The sequence below is a fragment of the Bos indicus genome, chromosome 3 (genome assembly GCF_029378745.1).
Source record: "Bos indicus isolate NIAB-ARS_2022 breed Sahiwal x Tharparkar chromosome 3, NIAB-ARS_B.indTharparkar_mat_pri_1.0, whole genome shotgun sequence".
Classification (NCBI taxonomy): domain Eukaryota; kingdom Metazoa; phylum Chordata; class Mammalia; order Artiodactyla; family Bovidae; genus Bos; species Bos indicus.
In genome coordinates, this window is record NC_091762.1 from 33477704 (window position 1) to 33492470 (window position 14767).

General features: G+C 40.9%; 1 long non-coding RNA gene across 1 annotated transcript; it reads left to right on the plus strand.

The window, feature by feature from the left end:
- Positions 1 to 123: 123 nt before the first annotated feature.
- LOC139182171 (uncharacterized) lies at positions 124 to 14389 on the plus strand. Its single transcript, XR_011565762.1, has 4 exons — positions 124 to 830; positions 9589 to 9662; positions 11125 to 11173; positions 11298 to 14389. It is a non-coding gene; the product is annotated as an uncharacterized lncRNA (long non-coding RNA).
- Positions 14390 to 14767: the final 378 nt, after the last annotated feature.

The following is a 14767-nucleotide window of genomic DNA, read 5'->3' on the forward strand; positions in this document are numbered from 1 at the left end:
CCTCTAACGGTACTTCTTGCGGGGCGAAAGCAGTGATCCCGCCTCCTCATAACTTTCATTGGCTTATGACCCCGTCCTTTAACCTACTATTTGGGAAGTCAGGCCATATGTTCTAGCATTTTTTTTTTTTTTTCTGAGAGGGCGGCTCACAGCGATCTCGCGAGAGAGAAAGCTCTCTCTTTCAACGCCTTTCTTCCAACTCCTCCGGCGGCTGAAAGAAGTTTAAATCTGATTGGATGTTAACGATGAAGTTGATAGGCCGAAATAACTGTCCATCACTCGCTTAAAGGCGTAGGCTCTTACAATGAGGAGGCTGCCTGAAGGTGAAAGAGTAGAATACGTGCTTGCTGTGCGACGTCACTTAGACGTCGCGAAATGGTGACCATAAAACAGTTCCTCCTCCCCGCGTTCGGCGTTTTCCTTTCCAACATTTGTTCGCTCCCACGGCGTACTTGGTTGGGGTTTGGCCCTCGGACCTCAGAACTTCTAGGCGCCCTACCTCCTACCTGTGTGGGACAAGGAGCTGGGCTTCTGTCTCTCCCCTCTCACTGTTGGGCCCACGAATCCCTCAGGAAACCGTCCAGGGGCGCCCAGCCGACACCATCTTAGCCCCGTTGGCCTTTGCGTGAAAGGCCTTTAAAAGCCCCACCCACCGTACGCAAGAAAGCGCTCTGGGGCCCGCGGAACAGGCGGGGCCGGGTTCACAGTTCACGAAGCGCGGGGTCACACTAACTCCCGGGTCCGGGCGGGTCGTAAGCCGACCGCAGGCCCTTGGGGCCCCGCAGCGCTGGAGTCGGTGCTTAGCCCAGGCTGGAAGCCGGCACTGCTCGGTGCGTTTCATTCTCGCCGGAGTGTCCTGGGGTAACCTAGGACAGAGAGACTGAAGCTTCCAGTTTCGACTCTTGTAGTCGGGGTGGGGACTCTCGGGCCACGGCGGACGAGTCCAGGCTTCATGATTTATGTTGCAAATTCACGTAGATTTGGGGTTTTGTCGTCCGATAATATAGCTGCGTTTGATTTTTATATGTTAATAACCTTCTCTGGTAAATAATCGAGTGAAATGAATGTACTTTGCTCCCTGCAGATGTGTCGCGTTTTTACCTGTGGCTTCTTGTACGTGCCCCCACCTTCAGTTAGTTTATGCTAGAACCGGGTAGAACAGCCACCTTGCCATCTAAGTCCATCTCTTTTGACTCTTACAATTATTCGCCGCTTTAAAACCCAACTTTCTTTCCATAGACCTTCATTGTGTCAGACAGTAAAGCACTTGTGTGGGGTGCTGGTGATACCGAGGTGAAAACAGGTACAGTTTCTATCCGATGAAGGGAGCTAGTGCTGAGTTCATCACAGGGCTAAGCTTTTTTTTTTTTTTAATTTTATTTTATTTTTAAACTTTACATAATTGTATTAGTTTTGCCATATATCAAAATGAATCCACCGCAGGTATACATGTGTTCCCCATCCTGAACCCTCCTCCCTCCTCCCTCCCCATACCATCCCTCTGGGTCGTCCCAGTGCACTAGCCCCAAGCATCCAGTATCGTGCATCGAACCTGGACTGGCATCTCGTTTCATACATGATATTTTACATGTTTCAATGCCATTCTCCCAAATCTTCCCACCCTCTCCCTCTCCCACAGAGTCCATAAGACTGTTCTATACATCAGTGTCTCTTTTGCTGTCTCGTACACAGGGTTATTGTTACCATCTTTCTAAATTCCATATATATGCGTTAGTATACTGTATTGGTGTTTTTCCTTCTGGCTTACTTCACTCTGTATAATAGGCTCCAGTTTCATCCACCTCATTAGAACGGATTCAAATGTTTTCTTTTTAATGGCTGAGTAATACTCCATTGTGTATATGTACCATAGCTTTCTTATCCATTCATCTGCTGATGGACATCTAGGTTGCTTCCATGTCCTGGCTATTATAAACAGTGCTGCGATGAACATTGGGGTACACGTGTCTCTTTCCCTTCTGGTTTCCTCAGTGTGTATGCCCAGCAGTGGAATTGCTGGGTAGTATGGCAGTTCTATTTCCAGTTTTTTAAGGAATCTCCACACTGTTCTCCATAGTGGCTGTACTAGTTTGCATTCCCAGCAACAGTGTAAGAGGGTTCCCTTTTCTCCACACCCTCTCCAGCATTTATTATTTGTAGACTTTTGGATGGCAGCCATTCTGACTGGTGTGAAATGGTACCTCATAGTGGTTTTGATTTGCATTTCTCTGATAATGAGTGATGTTGAGCATCTTTTCATGTGTTTGTTAGCCATCTGTATGTCTTCTTTGGAGAAATGTCTATTTAGTTCTTGGGCCCATTTTTTGATTGGGTCATTTATTTTTCTGGGGTTGAGCTGTAGGAATTGCTTGTATATTTTTGAGATTAGTTGTTTGTCAGTTGCTTCATTTGCTATTATTTTCTCCCATTCTGAAGGCTGTCTTTTGACCTTGCTAATAGTTTCCTTTGATGTGCAGAAGCTTTTAAGGTTAATTAGGTCCCATTTCTTTATTTTTGCTTTTATTTCCAATATTCTGGGAGGTGGGTCATAAAAATAAAAACCATATGATTATCTCAATAGATGCAGAGAAAGCCTTTGACAAAATTCAACACCCATTTATGATAAAAACTCTCCAGAAAGCAGGAATAGAAGGAACATACCTCAACATAATAAAAGCTATATATGACAAACCCACAGCAAACATTATCCTCAATGGTGAAAAATTGAAAGCATTTCCTCTAAAGTCAGGAACAAGACAAGGGTGCCCACTTTCACCATTACTATTCAACACAGTTTTGGAAGTTTTGGCCACAGCAATCAGAGCAGAAAAAGAAATAAAAGGAATCCAAATTGGAAAAGAAGAAGTAAAACTCTCACTATTTGCAGATGACATGATCCTCTACATAGAAAACCCTAGAGACTCCACCAGAAAATTACTAGAACTAATCAATGACTATAGTAAAGTTGCAGGATATAAAATCAACACACAGAAATCCCTTGCATTCCTATACACGAATAATGAGAAAACAGAGAAATTAAGGAAACAATTCCATTCACCATTGCAATGGAAAGAATAAAATACTTAGGAATATATCTACCTAAAGAAACTAAAGACCTATATATAGAAAACTATAAAACACTGGTGAAAGAAATCAAAGAGGACACTAACAGATGGAGGAATATACCATGTTCATGGATTGGAAGAATCAATATAGTGAAAATGAGTATACTACCCAAAGCAATTTATAGATTCAATGCAATCCCTATCAAGCTACCAACAGTATTCTTCACAGAGCTAGAACAAATAATTTCACAATTTGTAGGGCTAAGCTTTTATACATTCCTCCTCATGTCCTCTGGGCAGAGGAAAGGGAATTCTTGTATTGATACTCTCTTCAACTACATCTCTTAAGATTCTATCTGTAGGAGACAATGTGAGATGTTTTTAAACATGACAACTTTTGAGGTAACTATGTCCCCCAAACTGAAACCTAAACTTTGAAACTTTTAGAAACTCAAAACTGTTTGCTGCTGCTGCTAAGTCGCGTCAGTCGTGTCCGACTCTGTGTGACCCCATAGATGGCAGCCCAACAGGCTCCTCTATCCCTGGGATTCTCCAGACAAGAATACTGGAGTGAGTTGCCATTTCCTTCTCCAATGCATGAAAGTGAAAAGTGAAAGTGAAGTCGCTCAGTCGTGTCCGACTCTTAGCGACCCTATGGTCTGTAGCCTACAGGCTCCTCCGTCCATGGGATTCTCCAGGCAAGAGTACTGGGGTGGGTTGCCATTGCCTTCTCCAGAAAACTGTTTAGCCCTGGCTTTTTAAGAAATTTGGAGGTGAAGATGTGAGCCTTTTATCTGGAGTAGACTATAAAAGCTTAAAAGAAACCAAATATGCAAAAGCATTTCTATGATACTGTAATGTGTGGACATAGTCATTGTATTAAAACTGTTAAAATAACTTCATAAGGCATAGTATGGTATGTATAATATGCTACCATTTGTAGTCTTAAAAAATGATATGCCTGTTTATGTGTTTGTACATTTTGTGTGTGTATATATATATATATATATATTCATAGAAACAGTTGAGACTACTTAGGTTATTGAGATGCTGAGGAGAGGGGAGCTGAGGGTCTGGGTGGGAGAACGACTCAAATTTTCATTATATAGCTTTATGTGTTATTAATACTTGTTTTACCATGTGCATGATATTGTTATTTGTGTTTTTCAAAATAGCAATTATTTTTAGCTTTCCTTAAAAAACTTTTTATGGAAAAACTAAAAAATGTACAAAAGTACAAAGCTTTAAAGAACTCTCTTGTACCCAACATTTCAGCCATTTTCAGATCATGTCAGTCTTGTTTCATCTACATTGTCCTCTTATTCTTCCCCCTCTTGATTATTTTGTTCCAAGCTTATTGGCTCCGGAAATAAAATAAACCATTTCTCCAAGTAATTCTGGTTCCTTTAGTGGGAAATGATCCTTAAAGATAGAATTTTTTTTTTTAATTTAGGCCAATTTAAAAAAAAATTATTCAAAAGAAAAACGACTTTACATAGGGGATTTTCATAGAACACAACACAAAATTGAAGTTAAGCCATTACCTGATTAAGCATTATCTGTTACAGCTAACCTAGAAAAGATTAAAGGCAGGAGGGGAAGGGGACCACAGGATGAGATAGTTGAAGGGCATCATCGACTCAATGGACATTAGTTTGAGCAAACTCCGGGAGTTGGTGAAGGACAGGGAAGACTGGTGTGCTGCAGTCCATGGGTTCACATGTGGGACACGACTGAGCAACTGACTGAACAACAACAGCAATAGCTAACCTAAATAAATCGGTCTCCAGGGCGACTGTTTTTGGCCTAAATTGACCTGCTTAGGTGACTCACTGATTTTTTTTTAAAAAAAGTAAAAATAATGACCAAATAAGTATAGTATCCCAAATCTCGTAGGGTCTGAAGGAGCACAAGAATTGAGGGAGAGAATAGGGAGAATGATACTGCCGTGCCTGAGGCTCTGTGAGGCTTAGTGGCTTGCTGTTTGAAACACCAAGGAACTTGATGTAAGATATTGCCTACAAGTGGCTATGGTAGGAAGGCTCATCTGGGGTGGGGGTGGGGGGCACCAGAGGGGAGGTGATAGCCTGTCTGATATAAAGAGGACTGGTAAGTTTAATGGATAGGTATGAAAAGGCCTGGATTCCATTATCAGTAACAGAGCCAAAATACCACCTGTGTGTGTGTGTGTGTGTATGACAGAACTGAATAATGAGTGACATGACATGTTGATCCAAGCTGTAGTTAAGTGGTTTATTCTGGTTTCATTTCCTTTGTGTTCTTTAAAGTATGAAGTGGCTTATTGAAGTTATACCAGCCTGTGTTCACACATGTGCTTTTGAGAGGGCTGAGAGGATAAAAGTGACCCACGGTTTAGAGGGGCAAGACTTTGAACACTTTTTCTACTGTTGGTGATGGAGTTGTTGAGGTCCAGTCCAGGCTTTCATCTGCTCTCCTTGTGGTCTATGGCCAGATTTGTGAGGATAACTGACCTGGGTGAGGAGGATCTTTCAGCGGTCATGGAAACAGAGTTAAGCTACCAACAGATTCCCTGAGCATCATAGCAGCAGGATGATCTCTCCTTTTAGTGCCTTGTCAAAAACCAAAAAATAGTGTTGAGGAAAAGCTGCCATTGCCCATTGTGGCTTCAGTGTTGACCCCTTGCAGCTGTACAACTCAAAGCCCCTAGCTGTCTAAATAAAGTGCTTTCTCCATCTCCTTTAGAATCAGTTTTGGATTAAAAAGGAAAAGCAAAAATGAAAGTTACATTCAAGGAAGAAAGCTTGGCAATTAAAAGATATCAGTATGTTTCCTGTCAAATGTGTTCTTTCCACCCTCTTCCTTCCTAGGTTTTATTGTTTGTGTATCCTCAATACACACAGAGACAATTATGACTGCAATATGAAATTTAGCTTGGGAGCTGAGAGCCCTTTGATTTCCTGGCAGATGCAAAGAGGCCTGAAGCTGGAAATTTTTTAAAAAATTTCCCACTCACAGTTGTGAATTAAATTTCTCTGTTTCATTTTCTTTTGTGAAATGAGTGGCCTGACAGTAAGATTTGTTTTGTTTGCTCTGCAGAAAAAGTGTGTGTTTTACCCATAGACATATATGAAATCCCTAAAATAGCAAATAATCATTTAGGACACAGTTTGCACTATAAAGTCACTTGTTTGTGGTTTGTATGGTTTTTTAAAAACAGCTTTATTAAGATATAATTTACATACCATAAAGTTCACCCACTTAAAGCATACAATTCAGTGGGTTTTAGCATACATAAGCTATGCATGTGGTTCACCCTTTAACACTGTTACAGAAAGACTCTGCTATAATTTTTTTCTACATGACTAAGCCCTAATATAATTATCTCTTTCATTTATTTAGACATTTTATAGGGCATTGGCTAAGAGCATGAACTTTGGAACCAGCCAGCCTGGATTAAATGCCAGCTTTGCTGTAGGTCTCAAAAGAATTACTATTAATTTCTCTGGGCCTTTATTTTCTCATCTATAAGATGAGAATAATCATAAAACCTCTTTACCAGGAGGATTAAATGGGTTAAAACATACAGTTTGACCCTCAGTATCACGGGTTCTGTGTCCTTGGATTCAACCAACCATGGCTCATCTGATTGTATAAAGAGCTTAGAAGAGTGCGTGGCACACAGTAAGCATGCATTGCTGTTAACTAGTATATTTTCTCTTTGAACTTTAGTATATAGAATTGAATTTATCATAATCCTCAGTTCCTGAGACATAATCATTAATGGTCCATTCATGGGTCTTTAAACTTTTAATTTACTTATCAAAACATAGTACATACCCATGAACCTATCACTCAATCCAAGAAATAGAGAGTTACCAGTATTTTATGTCTACTCTTTATATAGACATAAGGAGTCTACTTATGTAGACTACTTATGTAGACATATGTCTACTCCTTATATAGACATACTCCTTATATAAATGTTCCTCCCTTATCCATTGCCTACCCTCATAGATAGCTACTATCCTGAATCTGGTATTTAGCTACCACTTGTTTTGAGAACTTAAAAAAAAATTTTAAGGAATTTTAAAGTCCCTATCATGAAGTTTGGGGAAAATATATATAAAAGTGGATTTTTAAAAATTCATTAATATATGTGCATGTGCATGCACTCATGCACATGCACATATATCACCTTAAAAGTATATTATTTTAGTTTGCCTTGTTTTGTAACTTTATACTAATTTGTATCTGTAATCTTCCTGAGGCTTGCATTTTTCATTCATAATGTTACTATGACTCTTCCATGTTATCAGAAAACTTTCGAGGAATGGATTATTTTCTTCTATTTTGATGTCCTGCAATCCTTATGCTACCACAGGATGTATTATATTAATAATATGGCTTTGCAAATTCCAGCCATCAAATAAGCATTGCAGGCACCCAGAAGGGCAGATGATGGGAGGAACAACTGCATGTCCTCCTCTTAAGACCACCTGGAAGTAACTCACTAAAATTCTGCTTCTATCTCATCTGCCAAAACATAAACCTCTGGCCACACTTAGAAAAGAAGACTGGGAAGTATACTCTGTATACTTTAGGCCAGATAAGAATCAGGGGTCTTATTTCTAAGGAGAAAGAGGGAGAACAGGCAATGGGGCCACCAACAGTCTCTTCCACAACTATGTACTGGGTGAATTACATGACACAATGCATGGAAAGCTCAAGGTACTTAGCAAGCTTCAATGAAAACTGTCATTTCATGATTTCTCTTATATTATCCAATTTGATCCTCATAGTAATTATATGAGTTAGGGTAAATGTGATTATCTTAATTGCAGGTTGGGAGACAGGTTCGAGAGGCTAATTGCAGTTGCTGGTGGTGGTGGTAGTGTTTGTTTATTTCATTTTAAAGAAAGAGTCCAAGGGAAAGGAACCATAGGCCAATTCTGGAGTCCTGGCTTCTCTGGAAAAACTCTACCTTTCATAAAAACCTTGTAATTCTATGTTCTCTGATTTACTGAACTTGGCATGTAAATCTGCAAGGTGTGGGATGGAACTTAAATCTACTAAGTCCCCCCTGTGGGACACTTTCCACTGAATCCCGTATGAACCAGGTTGTTGGAAATGAAATGGCTCTCCAGCAGGGTGAAGCCTGAACAAACAAATCAGATTACATAATTGACAAATAGATAATAAAAATCAAAGCCAGACTTTTTTGAGCACAAACTACATACCAGGTATTCTGCTCAAACTTTTCTCCCATTGGCTTGCTTCACTCTCACAACAACCCAAGGAGATAGGCAGGCTTATAATCCTCCCTTTTATTTTAAAGCCTTTTTTAAACAACTTTTGGTGGCAAGTGGACTTATTGCAATGGCTTCTCTTGCTGTGAATCACAGGCTCTAGGGCACAGGCTCAGTAGCTGTGGCCCACAAGTTTAGTTGCCCCACAGCATGTGGGATCTTCCTGGACCAGGGATTAAGCCCATTTCCCCTGCACTGGCAGGTGGCTTTTCAACCACTGGGCCACCAGGGAAGTACACCGCCCACCCCCCCACCCCAGCTTCTTTATCAGGTAAAGGAAACTGAGGCTTAGAGATCCAATTTATTTTACAAATATTTAAGAAGAATAATATGTGTAGGTTTGGTTTTTTTCCCAAGTCTGTGAAAGCATTTGATTTGAAGTCATTCTTATGTATTAAGGGTGACACTGCAGATTGCCCCCCATATCTATTCTCCCTTTCTGTGTTATGAACAGATACAATACTCTGACAGGGAACATTTTATAACAAAAAATTATAACAAATGATATAAACAATTCTTTTAGTCACTAACATAGAATATATATAGTAACTGTGTTAGTATCTGCCTACTTGAAGAATGGTACTTTAACCTCAGTCGTTTATAACAACAGGAAGAAAGTATTTCATTTGATTGTAGGCAGTTTAGAGGTGAAAATTAGCTGTCTTGCAATGGACATGGGAATTCACAGATTCTCAGTTATTGGATGAAACTTCTAAAGTCAGAGGCAATAAAAGCTTTATTTGCTGCTCCTTTTTGAGTATTAGGCAAAATCCTCTTGCTGCTCCTATGTCAGGTGGAGATTCCAGTTTAAAGAGCTCTGGATGGTATATCCTGTGTGTCTTCCTATATCTTTCATGTCAAATTCCATCCACCTATAAACACTGAGGTTATAAAGCTGATAGAGTGTGAGTGCTTCTGTCACCAACTGTGTTTCAATTGGACAAAAAGTTGTAGATTCTATATTTCCTGGGGTGTTTAGTACATAAATTTTCTTACAGAAATGCAATAAAGTTCTGAGATCTCATGAGCCATCTCTGTGAGCCCACTATTAGCAAGAAGAAACCAGCTTTGGGGAAACCCAGCCCCTCGACACAGCCTACTGGAAACAAAAGAAGACTTCTACAAATGTTTGCATATGTTTGTCCATGACCATGGACAGTATTTCTGTGACATTTTAAAAATTATGAGTGCCTTTAACTAATCAATCTTTTTCAAACTATGTTCTATGTACCCAGCATAGTAAAGTACAGAGAGAAATTGTATGACATGAACCTTACCAAGAATTTGCTTGGATGAGAACAAAAATCAGGTACATTTAAAATTTGTCACTGAATTATTAAAATGAAAAAAAAATTTAATTAAGTCAAGTAGAGAAGTTTAGTGATAAGAGAACTCAGTGTGGGCTGGGGTAGTCAGGGGAGTTATGTAGATTCCAGACCATAAAGAATGCACAGGGTAGAATTCTAAGTCCAAGCAATGTTTTATAACGGTTCTGACCCTAAATTTCCTTACTGAATTTCCTGAACGATCTTTCCAAAATACAAATCTGAGAGTTTCCATTGCTCCGCAGATAAAGATAAGAATTCTTAATACGCCCTACAAGGCCCTATATGGTTTGGCCTTTCTACCATTCTTGCCTCTTCTTGCTCTGCATTTCCCCTGGCCTTCTTTCTGTCCCACACACTCATTGAACTCCCTCCCTTCCCAGGGCGTATGCTCTTCTCTACCCTCATCACCATGTGAACTATTCATACTTCAGGGATCATTTCCAGGTTACCTCCTCAGGGCAGCCTTCCCTGACTAGACTGAAGTCCCCTATTACAGGCTCTCATTTACCATGTGACGTGCGTCTCCTTCATTGCACCTGTCACAGTTGCAATTTTACATTTGTTGTAATTATTTTATTTACAATTTAGTGCATTTTATTTATGTCTTTCTTCCCCCAAGTTTTCATAAGGACAGCACTGTGTGTGTCTGGTTACTTACCATTTTATCCGCAGTTGTTAGCATACCATCAGGCACACAATTGACTAAGTTTTTGTTTGATGAATGAATGAATGAACATAATCTATATCAGTATTTCCCAATATCCTATAAAATGGTCCCGAGATAAAGAGTCAAATGAGTTTAGAAAACACTTTATACTGTATCGTCCAAGGCTCCACCCCTGCCCCCATGTATCTTTGCATATAAAATACTCTAGCAAACAAGAAAAAAAAAAAAAAGACTGTAGCAAATCCTACAGTAAAGAAGGATTCATCTTAATTCGACCACAGAATGTAAACCAGAGTTCCCTAGTGTTTCCACTCAAGGGAGGTAACCTAGCTGCCCGTGCTGATGTTTTTGGTTCAGCAAATGGTAAGAAGTGTTTTGTTTCCTGAGAGGAATTTCCCAGTAGTTAAATTGCTCTGGGAATCCAGGCAGATGTAGGATTTAGAATTTGAAAAATGGAGCCACAAGTACAAACAAGCTCTATGAATACAATCTGCTTCATGAGCTGAAGGATGGACTCTCCTCAGCACAGTTTGTAGCAGAATAAATATGTGTTCAAAGAATGAATGGAGAGAGAAAATAACTGTGGTGATAATCCTGCAGCTAGTGAGTGGTCCCATCTTAGGAAAGATAACTATAGTTAAGTTCAAGTGTGAGCTTCCACCACTGAACCACTATGATGGTTTTGAACCACTATGATGGTTCAAAAGCTGTGAAAGCTTTTGAAGCTATGATGGTTAATGTACGGGCATTTTAACTAGGTACTTACTTTAACACAGGAACTTACCCAGTCACAGGATTTAAAGAGGCAACGCTGACACTCTGAAGGCAAGTAAATACTGATTTTTGCTTCTTGGTTTTGTGATAAACATTTTGTCAATTGTTATTTTTTTCTGGGATTTAACATTAACTTCCTTTTTTGTCAAATCCAATGTTTTATTTTTCCCCTCAGTGTTCATCCTCCTTGATCATTTGGCATCTTTTTGACTGTTTTCAAGAAACCCTTCTTGAAATTCTTCCTGCACTTGTTTTGTGACCTGCACTTTCAATTCAATGGCATTTCAACCAATATTTATTGATCACCTGTGATGTACCAGACACTGGACTATCATCATTCATTTATGAACTCATTCATCAACATTCATTGAGTTCCTACTGGATATCAGGCACTGTGCCAGTGATTGAGATACAAAGATGAACAAGATACAATCCTGGATCTGAGAAGCTTCACAGCCTAGGAAAGTAGACAACTAGCACATCATGGCAGGAGGCTATGATACAAATACAGACTCAGGGGCTGTGGCCCTCAGAGAAAGAATCAATTGCTTTTCTCTGGGAGGGAGGGATACGTTGCATAGCACAGTGCCTGGCACAGGCTGAATCGTCAATAAATACACGTTAAAAGAACAAAAAGCCTTCCAGGCAGAGAGACTAGCATGATTAGGGCATCTTCAGGGAGCCCAGCCTGGGACAGAGGACCAGCTTCTCTGGAAGCATGGCAGGGGTGGTGATGGGGATGTTGATCTGAAAGAAATGTTTTTTCCTACTGTTGCTATTTAATTTATAAATTTTATGCACATGCATATTAAAAGCACATTACATAAATTATTAATTTACAGATTTTTAATATATTTTATACCAAGAATAAGAATACAATTATTGTTTTCACAATACAAATGACAGAAATTAAAGCTCAAACTATAAAAGCTGGTATATAAATAGAGAATACAGAGGTTCTACAGCAAAGCCATTGTCTTCTTGAGGGTAGTGGTGAGATATTTAACAAAAGTGGGAGCAGAATATTGGGCTGAAAGGACTGTATCCTGTAAGTGAGGGTTTGTCAAATGGTGTCAGAATCAAAATCACCTGGGAGATCTCCTTTTATAAAGCAAATTTCCAGGTTCCACCTGTATTAGGGTTCTCCAGAGAAACTGGAGAAGGCAATGGCAACCCACTCCAGTACTCTTGCCTGGAAAATCCCATGGGCGGAGGATCCTGGTAGGCTGAAGTCCATGGGGGTCGCTAAGAGTCGGACACGACTGAGTGACTTCACTTTCACTTTTCACTTTCATGCATTGGAGAAGGAAATGGCAACACACTCCAGTGTTCTTGCCTAGAGAATCCCAGGGATGGGGGAGCCTGGTGGGCTACCGTCTGTGGGGTTGCACAGAGTCGGACACGACTGAAGCAACTTAGCAGCAACAGCAGCAGCTCCAGAGAAACAGATCCAGGAGGATGTAAAGATAGATATAAATACAGATAGATACAGCTATGTCCTATGACCTGCAGGTGGCAAGCTGGGGACCCAGAAGAGGTGACAGTATAAATTTCAGTTCGAATCCAAATGTCTGAGAACCGGGAGAGCCAATGGTGTAAGTTCTAGTCCAAAAGCCAACAGGCTTTCAAGACCCAAGAAGAGAATTTTTCAGTTTTGAGTCCAAAGGCAGGAAAAGACCATCTCCTTAGTGAAAGTTGCTCAATTGTGTCTGACTCTTGCAACCCCATGGACTGTAGCTTGCCAGGCTCCTCTGTCCATGGAATTCTCCAGGCAAGAATACTGGAGTGGGTTGCCATGCCCTTCTCCAGGGGATCTTCCCAACCCAGGGATCGAACCCAGTTCTCCCTCATTACAGGTGGATTCTTTACCATCTGAGCAACCAGGGAAGCCCATAGTCCCAGTTCAATCAGGCAGCAGGAGTTGCTTTTTACACAGCCTTTTTATTCTGTTTAGATCTTGGATTGGATGAGGCTGACCCCCAACTGAGGGGCCAGTAAAGTCGATTGACTTTATTCAGTCTGCCAATTCAAATGTTAATCTCATCCAGAAACACCCTCACAGACACATCCAGAATACATTTGACCAAATGTCTGTCACCCCCATGGTCATTACAGTTGATCATCCTAGCACTTTAAGTGCATGCTGAATTTTGAGGACCTTTGCAGGCCATTCGAAACAGTGGAAGGTTTTCAAGAAGAGAGGCAATTTGATCAGATTATCTGGGAACCACTTAAGAAGGAACCCTGGCAGTTCCATGGACGGTGAATGCTTGTGGGGTAGGGAAGATGAGGCAGGATGCAGTGTCATGTAACAGATAGGGAGCTTATTACACAGGACACAGTGATGAGGTCCTGCTCTCCCCTATGCTAATGACCCCTGTTTCATTGCTATGTAACAAATTAACCCATAGCTTGGGCTTACCTTGTGGCTCAGCTGGTAATGAATCCACCTGCAATTTGGGAGACCTGGATTTGATCCCTGGGTTGGGAGGATCCCCTGGAGAAGGGAACAGCTCTACCCACTCCAGTATTCTGGCCTGGAGAATTCCACAGACTGTATGGTCCCTGGGGTTGCAAAGTGTCCGACACGCCTGAGTGACTTTCACTTCATTTAGCAGCTAAAAAGAGTCTTGGATCAGGAATTTGAGAAGGGCTCCACTGCACAGTTCAAGCTTGAGATGTCCCATGTTGTTGCAGTCAGATGCTGGCTGGGGCTTTAGTCATCTCATCTGGGCTGGATGTCCAAGATGAGTCATTCACTTGGTTGGCGGTTGACATTGGCCGTCATCTGCTACACACGACCTCCTTGGCAGAGTAGTCTCGGGTAGTCAGACTTTTCACAAGGCATCTGGCTTCATTTCAAGACAACCAGGCAGAAGCTGCATGGCCTTTTCTGACCAGCAGAACTTCCACTCTACTCTATGAATCAAAGCTTCCACTAGCCTGCCCAGGTTCAAGGACAAGGGAATTAGACTCCACTTCTCAATGGGGCCAGTAGCCCGGTCGCAAAGTAGAACAGCCTGTGCAATGGGAGATATTGTTCTGACATCTTTGAAAGATATCGACTTATATAGCTCTCAAATCAAGATTTCCAATCCTGACCTCTTATCTACTCTCCTGTTTTAGATACACAATTGCCCACAAGATATCTTATTGGGAAGTCTTGTTGTCAACTCAAACTCAAGTCTAAAACAGAATTTATGACAACAATCCTTCATCCCATAATCTTATTATTTCGGTAATACTTAAAACTTAAAAAAAAAATAGACTAACCCTTTTATCTCTGACTTTTCTCTCTCTTTTTTAAAAAAATCAATTATTTATTTATATATGGCTGTGCTGGGTCTTCATTGCTGCGTGTGGACTTTGTCTAGCTGTGGTGAGCAGGGGATGCTCTCTAGAAGCTACTCTCTAAGCCCGCGGTGCATGGGCTTCTCATTGTGGTGGCTTCTCTTGTTGCAAAGCACAGGCTCTAGTGTGCATGGGCTTCAGTAGTTGTGGTGCTTAGTTGTCCCACAGCATATGGGATCTTCCTGGACCAGGGATCGAACCTGTGTTCCCTGCATTGGCAGGCAGTTCTTAACCACTGGACCACCAGGAGGTCCCGACTTTTCTTTCTCTGAAAAATAATCTGCTACCAAATCC